The sequence below is a fragment of the Apteryx mantelli genome, chromosome 1 (assembly GCF_036417845.1).
Source record: "Apteryx mantelli isolate bAptMan1 chromosome 1, bAptMan1.hap1, whole genome shotgun sequence".
NCBI lineage: Eukaryota > Metazoa > Chordata > Aves > Apterygiformes > Apterygidae > Apteryx > Apteryx mantelli.
In genome coordinates, this window is record NC_089978.1 from 172,836,590 (window position 1) to 172,845,665 (window position 9,076).

The following is a 9,076-nucleotide window of genomic DNA, read 5'->3' on the forward strand; positions in this document are numbered from 1 at the left end:
CCAATTTTGTTTGCATTTATAGTGCTGGAGATTTAATGTGCAATACATGGGATATTGAATCTTCCTTTCCAAACAGCAGGTGGTGGTGCTGGGTTATGCAGATCACTTGAGAAACTGCTTGCAGATGTTGCTTCACTGTTGAATAACAGACTGGTAATGGATGCTAAATAACCTTTTCTTCTTTTTTTCCTCCCCTATTGGAGGGTCACTTAATGCTTGCCCCCTTTTTAGTAGATAGTTTAACGAATGCTTGAAAAATAAATCCTACAAAATAAATACTTTGGAATTTGGGATAAATATAGCTTACAGTATAAAACATTATTAATCCTCTAAAAATCGTACACATTATCTGTCATATTTTTTGTGAAAACCAGCTAGACAGTTTTGTGTTTCTTAACTTCTGGAATAGTTTGATTACATTTTTCATTCATCTTCCAGATTACTTTTTGTGGGATATGTGCTTGGTTTTCTCTGTTGTGGAATAAGATTGTTCTGTTTTTTAGTCTAGTTACTTCCAACTCAGTTTTAGCTATTTTCCCCTCTGGAATTAGCACTGTGCAGTGTCTCTTAAACTTGTTAATGAGTGTTTCATGTTCATTTCCGACTCTGATCCCTTCAATATGAAGCCTTTTGCTAATTAAATATAATGTAGGAATTAACCAAATTCTAAATGAGTTTTCATTACATTTCTCTGTTCTTTCTCACTGATTAGTGCCATTCTGTTTCCCAACAGTATCATTATCTCAAATTATTATTATAATTTTGAAGTGATGCCTGGACTATCAAAAATAACACATGAATCAGTCAAATCCTACACATGAACAGCTTCACCATTTTTTTCCCCATAAACTGTTCAGCCCTCCCCCCATCTTTTGGAAACCTTTTTGAATAAGATTTGGACTGGGTTTATGGTTTAAATGTTTTCTGTAGCAGTAGTTAAATAAATATTGCTATGGCCTACAACAGCTACAGAATGATTGTGTTTATCAGAATATATTTGTGAGTTTATTTGTGTTGTGTTTCCAAAAATGTGCTGTTTCCTGGGCAAAAGATACCTAGGAGAATGTGCATATGCCAATGCTGGTCTCCCATAAAAGTTTTGATGATAAAATAGCCTATGCAGGGAAACATCTCTACAGTGCTGTATTGGCCCTGAGCTAGTCATATAGAGCATGGCACAGGACTGAGGCAAAAAGGAAACAAATCCTGTCTCATAAGATTTTCAACAAACTCTTGACCCATGTTGGACTGCAAAGTCCTTCTGCTGTGTCACTGTTTAGAACATGACTACAAATAGGATAATTCTATGTTTCATATAATTTGGCTTACCTGTACAAATTAATGTGATGTACAAAGTAACCAGAGAAAGGCAGTTTTGTCCACACCATCTAACCCCAACTTTCCCTGGGCTCAGTCATTCAAACAATTTCATTATTGCTTTGCCAAGAGTTTAGAAAAAAAATTAGCACAGGCTCCTGCGTAGCAGTGGCATATTTGCAAATGTTATGGGCAGGAAGGATGATCTTGTGACTAAGGCCCTGGAGTGTCCCAGGTGTGCCCCAGATTTCTCGTAGAAATTACTTAATCTTTCGGGGCCATATGTTCAGCTGGTATAAATCAGCATAGCTCCACTAAAGTCAAGTCAGCTTCCTGGATTTTCTGCAGCTGAAGGGTCTGACCTTTTGCAAATCAGTTTGCCATCTGTAAGACAGAGATATTAACACTTCCCTACCTTATAGCCTGCAAAGAATCAACTCATTAAAGTTCATTTGTCACTCATGTAACACAGTTTGAGAAGCTACAGAAGTACTCTTGTACACAAATAAGCTTGGCATTCTGTGTAGGTCTTAAAAAAGATTTGCCATGGATGGAACTTTTTTGCAAATATGGGGCTGATTATGACTTTGTATCCCTCCCCCCCCAAAAAAATACCCAAACCTCCAGAAATTGTTTCCCCTTTGAATGATGGGCAATTGACAATTGTAGTTCAGCAGTCCTGACTAAAATGAGTTCTGCTGAGCATGTACATTAAGAAGAGGTAAAAATCAAAGTGGGCTGAAATGGGAGGGGATTTTAAAAAAAGGCACCCCTCCTGTAAGTCTTTCCTTGGTTCCTTGCTTTATCCATTGGATGTGAGTTGGGAGCCACTGGTGTTTTATATTGGAAATGTCCATTTTAATATTAAGTAATACAAATGAGACTCAATGTCTTTCTGCAGCAGTTACTGGGCAATTAAAGGCTTGATTCTTCAAGGGATTGTAAGCCGGTGGGTGGTCTCATTGATTTCAAGACTGCTCATATGCTTAAAACTGAGCATGTGCTTATGTTTCTTGTTCAGCTCTCCTAGAATTGCCGGTGAAATTTCCATTTTAGAACCACTTCACAGTCTCTAAAATTATTACTGGAACTGCCTCCTCTGGGCATTACACACAAGGCAGTCTGCCAGTGTCTTCTGACTGATTTAATGCCATGACATTGAGGCACAGAATCATGACATATTTCCACTGAATCCACACCAAACTGCACAGTTCCAAGTACTTATCTTTTAATTACTGCACCCATTCCAGACTATGCAAAGAAATATTGAGATAGACTTCCTTTAAAAGTTTCTTTTCATGCAGGACAAAAGCATGAAAATATGTTTGCATTATATAAGACAAATGATCTGACAAATCTTTTGCTTCCCTCACAAAAGTTAAATGTAACTAAATAGAATTCCTATGTGGTAATTGTATTATAGGACTTTAAATCAGAGCACGTGGAATAGGCTGAGCTGCAAGCAAAGAGAAAACCTTGGTTACATATGTTCAGCTGGTAATGTGTGCTTTTATAGTTTCCAGTATCCTACTAGGTTTCTAAGAAAATATTTACAAGATGCAAATAAAATGTAAATGGAATCATGTTTCTATGAAGAAAAATGAATGAATAACATCCATGTAGCTCATGCAGTTTTACATACTGCACCAATGTTGCCTTATGATCCTCTAGGACCTTTCTTTGCACAGAGAGCTGATTACCTGAAATGTAGTACTGCTCTTCCTTTTTTTTTAAAAAAAACCCAGACATTCTGTTCAAGATTATCTGGCCTTATGACACATGCTGTTAGTTTTATCTCTTCATCATCTAAACAAACCCTGGTTTCTGAAATGGCTTTCCATTTCCACAGGTGTTTCTTATCAGTTCCACATTTTCTTCTGACAACAGGAGAAAAAAATCATATGTCTCTGCTTAGTAGCTGTTGCCTGACCCAACACTAAAAAGCTTTTCTGAATGCAGAAATCTGTTGCATGGCTGCTATAATATTGGTATACCCCAAGAGTCTGCTGCTGCTCCCTTTTTTACAGCTACAAAGAGTCACATGCTTGGCCCGCACCAGAGAGGAAAATTTGATTCAGAGTAATGCGACCTATTTAAAACAATGAAAAAAATGCAATTATTAGGTATCTTGTACATGACTATCTTGCCAATCCAGTTATTTATTTACAACATATTGAGCTGTATCTCTGCTCCTATTGCTGTTTCTCCTACGTGGAAGCACATCATACAAAACACATAGAAACCAGGTCTCACAGCAGCTGCATGAAATCCCACAGCCCACTGTTTCTTTTCTTGGTTCGAGCTTTGTTCTCCTGTATGAGTGCCTGTCCTTCACTTTTTGGCACCTCAGGTCTTCTCCTTCCCTCCCTTCCCCTGCTCCAAGAAAAGAAAAGGATTACTTCATACAAGTGAAATGAAGTATTCTGGGTACTGATACAGTAACTACAGTGAAAGACACAACAAACACTAGTTTACTGTTCTTCATGTGGATTTTACAGTGCCTGTGCTGGGCATCTGTTACCCTTTTCATCCAGGGGCACTCTGGAAGATGATAAGAACTGCTGTACAATTTGCCACCAACAAGGTGAAGAAAGAGTAGTGTTAAAACTCTGAGCCCACAGTCTGAGATCTTGTCATTTAAATTTTATTTTTTCTACTGTGAATTTGATCCAGCTTGTTCTACTTTTTTTAAATGTAGAAACAGGAAAACACATATTGGGAATATGCAAGCCTTCAGGTAATTTTTACTGTGTATTTATATTTCCATCTTACACAATCTATCATAAAAACATGATCTTACAGAGAATAGGCATCTACAAGGCACATGCAATTCCTTGTGTCATTTTGAATCTTTCACATGTATTTAAGGTACTTATTAAAATACTTGTCATTTATATGAATGAAACCAGTCTGCAATAATATACTTTGTAATAATTTTGGAGCAAAACATATAATTAGATAGAAAGCTTTACAAGGGTAAAGCCTGTCTTTCACTACCGATTATAATTACCTAGGACATGAATACTTCAATTTTAATGGGTGCCCTCAGCTGCTATATCTACTTAAGTAAATCATCATTCTCGTCCAAATCATGCTGCTGCAATCTAAGTCAGAGAAGCAGCTTGTTATGTTTCTGAAGCCGTACCAAAGTCCAGGCTGTTGCAGGCAGCTGCAGGGCGTGCTTGCGTGCAGCTGGCCGCGCTGCGCGGCCCCGCGCAGCCATCACGTGCATTCCTCGCCCGTAACGTTGGCGGCGGAGCCGAGGCGACTGAGCCCTTTGGGGCTTGCGTCCCCGCGAGGATTAGTGAAAGTTCACATTATCACACTGAAGGGGCTTCTAGAGCCAAGGGCAGATTTTTCAGATACTGTGCAACTCCTAGGGGTCTTTTTCCACTAAAAAATGGATTTTTTCACAAATGTAAGTGAAAGAAAAATTCTTGCAGTGGTAACAACAGCAGGGACAACAGAGGAAGCAGTAGGCTTGTGTTGAGCTGAATCATGTGGATTACCAGGCTTCAACATAACTAACAAGCTTTATGAGGACAGCTGGTCTCTGTACATTTGCACTGTGATCTTTGCAAACAAGTTTTATGCAGTTATCCAAAAGGATGGGCCATGTGAGCGATCCACATTGTTTAAAGCACAAGAAACACATTGTTTATATCAGTTGTACTTTCTTTGCCTATTGCACTAATACACTAGTCTCCTAATATATTCTAAAGAAGAAAACAAAACATTTCTCCCGTCCCTCCCCACCAAAGATGACCGGTGAGAGAACTCATCTGAGTTCGATAGCTCCATTTTGTTTTCCGTTTCATGCTGGTGCTGTTTAAAATGTAGGAGGGGAGCATCATAAAATTACCCTCTTGGTCTGATATTGTCTTAGCCCTTCATGACCGGTCTTAAAGGCCTGAACCGAAGTCTTACCATACAAAGTGTTAGAGTGCCTGCAGCAGTGCAAATGAAAGGTTAGGCAGGTTATTCGGGTTATTTGCTGGCACACCTCTGGCTGCTTGGCATGGCTCCAGGGAGGCAAAGCCATCAGAAACTGAGCTCGCTGGCAGCTTTGCATCTCCAGAAGGGCATAAAGCACCCAGAGAGCACGGCTGAACCTGCTTGCTTCTGCGTTATTGCCATTACCCAAATGCGAACAGCGAGCTCGGGTAGAGTTTCTTTAATCGTTTTGAAAGCGTGTTGTGCTGCATGATGAAGCGGGACCTCCTGCGTGTGCTCTGGGTCAGAGAGGAAGAAGTGAGATGTTACAGACCACTGATCTGATCCCGCAACTTCTTTCGCACCAGTGGGGCTCCACAAAAACAGCTGCAGGGTTGCAGCTGCAGTACGGGATCAGAGGAGGACTCAGGCTCAGAGACTTGCCTTCAGGACAAGGCAAGCAGAGGAAGAAGGGTAATGAAACACCTCATTTTTGCAATGGCAGTTTAGCTGCCTGTGGCAGTCTGGCTCTTTGAAGCACACTGGGAAAATGTCCATTTCTTCCTATGGCAGCAGAATCAGTCCCTCAGACTGTAACGCTTCCCTGGAATACTTTTTTTTTGTTTACTTGTTTTGTTCTCCTTATAAAAACACTTTTCCAGAGCCTGATTTTTATGTCTGTGGATAGCAGGAGCAGACGCTCACTCACTGAGGATCCCTGCTGAATAACCTGTACTTAGAGTGCATGCTGCGATGATCGAAATGAATCACAAGAGTGTTTCGCCTTGCAAGGGGAGTTATGAAACTTCCCGACGCTGCTGTATCACGTCTGTAAGTGAGGTGGCGCTTGTGTAGTCTCTCTCCCTCCCTCCCTGTCTCGGAGCCAGGGGAGCCAGGCGGACCCACAGTCAGACTTCACTGCTTTACACAGGCCAGAGCTCAGCCGCAAACGTCAGCGAGGAGAGCTCATACTTGTCCGACCCTTCTCAATCATATGTGGCTCTGGAAAATGGGAAGTCCTGTTTACTCTGGGCTGTGACGGGGCTTTCATGTTTCTTATGAGACAAATTTCTCCCTGTGCCTTGCTTTAATTTACTTGATAAGTCTGAATGGGCATGTTTTTCGTCCTAGAAATAAACAATTAAAGAAAGCTAAACAAACAGAAGGGAGAGAAAGAACTCCTTCCTGTTCTCACAGCTTATCTCTGCAAAATTTAAACATGCTTATCAGCCAGCTGTGCTCTGTTACAATCTTTTGCTTCCATCTTTTGTCCCAATCTTCAGCGGATGCAGGATGTCTGTTTTGTATCATCGAGCAGTTTGCACTGACTGGTTCTGATAAAGGAGCCATCATCTTCTAAACAGGAGAAAAGGTAGAATGCTTGGAAAAAAATAAATATGATAATAAAAAGCCTGCTGCAGAGAGCAGCAGTGACATCCTCACTTCTGCACTTCTAGACAAACAAGACCAATTCCTTAAATGTTTGCTCAGGTATTAGTCATGTCACCCTTAAATTAGAAAGGGATGTGCTGGGATGTGTGAGGATCTCAGAGTCTGGCCACATCTGGTTGCACTGTTCAAGCCAAGCTGTTTCAAGTTTCAATGGAGAAGTGAAATACCGAGCAAGCGATGGAGCGCTCTGTGTTTATACCACCCTGGCGGTGCGAAGGGATTGCGCAGCTGGGGGTGGTGGCCCGTGGTGATTCACACTTGGATGGCCAAGGGGAGAACAGGATCCTAGGCAGGGCTACATGGGGAAAATGGCTCTCCTTCACCCCCCAGCAGCCTTTGGGTTGGGATTGGGTCACCGTCAAGGTCAGGCTAGGAGGGGGCTGTGCTCCAGATACTCCTGGCTGCTGCAAAAAGCAGAACAGGACAACGGTGAAACTTCTCACATTTATAGCAGGGTCATGCCAAGAACGTGAGGAGGTGCAAAGGTGTGTTCAAGGCACTTTTGCCCCGCTCTCTCTCTGCCTCTTCCCCTGTCGCACACACACGCACACATGTCCTTGCACTGAGGCTGCTGCACCATATTGCCCTGAAGGGGAAGCAGTCACGTGCATAAGGAGACCCTTGTTTTTTTCAGGGAACAGAAATACAAGCTGATAAAATGCCTGATCAGGCATGAATTTAGTGGGGGGAGGACAGCGGGGCTGATGCCTTTCCATAGACACTTTCCTGCTGGACTTTGCAAGGCAGCAGCTCCCAGGGCAGCTCGCTGCCGGCGCTGGCCTGGCCAAGCGCTGCTGCGGTCGCGCGAGCGAGCACCGACCACCAAGGGGCGGTGCTGGGGCTCGGAAAGGCACCTCTGCGCTGGGAGCAAATTTGGGGGGACTCCTGGGGGCAAAAAATCCCCCGCGCCAAGGCAAAACAAAACAAAACAAAACAAAACCTTGTTGTATGTGCAAGCAAGTTCTGAATTTCTTGGACTCCAGATCAGTTCGCAGGCTTACTGAAGGTTTCATGTGTGCTAGCTCAGGTTTTAGCAAACTCAGGCCAGTTTGTGGCTTTGCAATGAAAAACCACACTCGGGTTTGCTGCTGGGAGAGTGTCTGAAGGTGGAGCGGGGAGGGGGGTTGTTTGGGGTTATTTTGCACAGATTATTCCCTTTGCATTTCAGGGTTAAACAAAACCAGACCTCAAAATTAAATACAGAGGGGAAAGAGAACGCATGGATATTAATCAAAAGAGGAGAAAGTACTTGCTTAAAACCCAGGGCTGCAGGACTATGGAGGCTCTGATAACTCCCTCCAGAATGCCCCGGTTTTGCAGCCTGTTGCAACATCTATTTTAATCAGCTGATGGCCACGCAGGAGCCGAGACAGTCGCGGGGGCCGGTAGCTGGAGAGCAGCTCGGCCGTGGGCTCAGAGGCTGTCATGCTGTGTGCCCCTGGCAGCGGTCACCATGTGTCAGCTCTGTGGAGCACTTTGCAGGGAGCTGTGGCCTCCAGCTGGTGGTCCTCCCCCAGCCACATCCCCTGCATCCTCAGGAACTGCCTGGTGCCCAGGTTGGCAGACCAGGAGAAAGAGCAGAAATCAAAAGTATTGGAATCTGAACTATACACTTAGTCTTGGAGGCAGGGCTCACAAGCTAGTCTGAGAGTGCTGTTTGCTGAAATTTGATGGGCGTTTTTTTATTTTCCTTCTGTGGTTTTGCAGAAGTCTTCTTCAGGGTTCTATGGCTGTCCAGTTTTACCAACGCTATACCTCCTCAAATAAACAACCATCAACGCATTTTATAGTAGGCTTTATAGTCAGCATATACAACAGAAACATCAACAACCACTTATAACATTCAAACAAACTGCACTGAATTCATCATCCTGTTCTGGAAAGACCTACAGAATAGAAAGGTCACATAACAAGAAGTGCACTACTTTGAAGCATGTCTTACTGCTGCTTTGGATAGAGAAGGACTGTTAATATACCAAGCAGCAGGGGCTGGGAAGAGTCCTACATGAAATAACAGAGGAAGGTTTCTGATAAATTGCTGCCCATGTTAAAACTTTATGAGATAAACATGATGCTGTTTCATATACTCTTACTTTGAAATGTTGTATGCATTCAGCTTTGAAAGCTTGTAAACTACTACTCTATTCATTAGTTTGCAGTTGAAATAAAAGTGAAAAAAAAAAGACACTGTGATTAAACATTCAGTTTGACAAATCTTCCACAACATATCAACCCCCTATTTTTATCATGCTGCCAGAAGAGTCAAAACACAGAATTTTCTTCTCACCCTGCACAAGGAGTTCTGCTCTTTTAGAACAGCTGTTAGTTAAAGCCAAGGGGTGGTCATGTTTATCTTAAGAAGAATTTTTGGCAG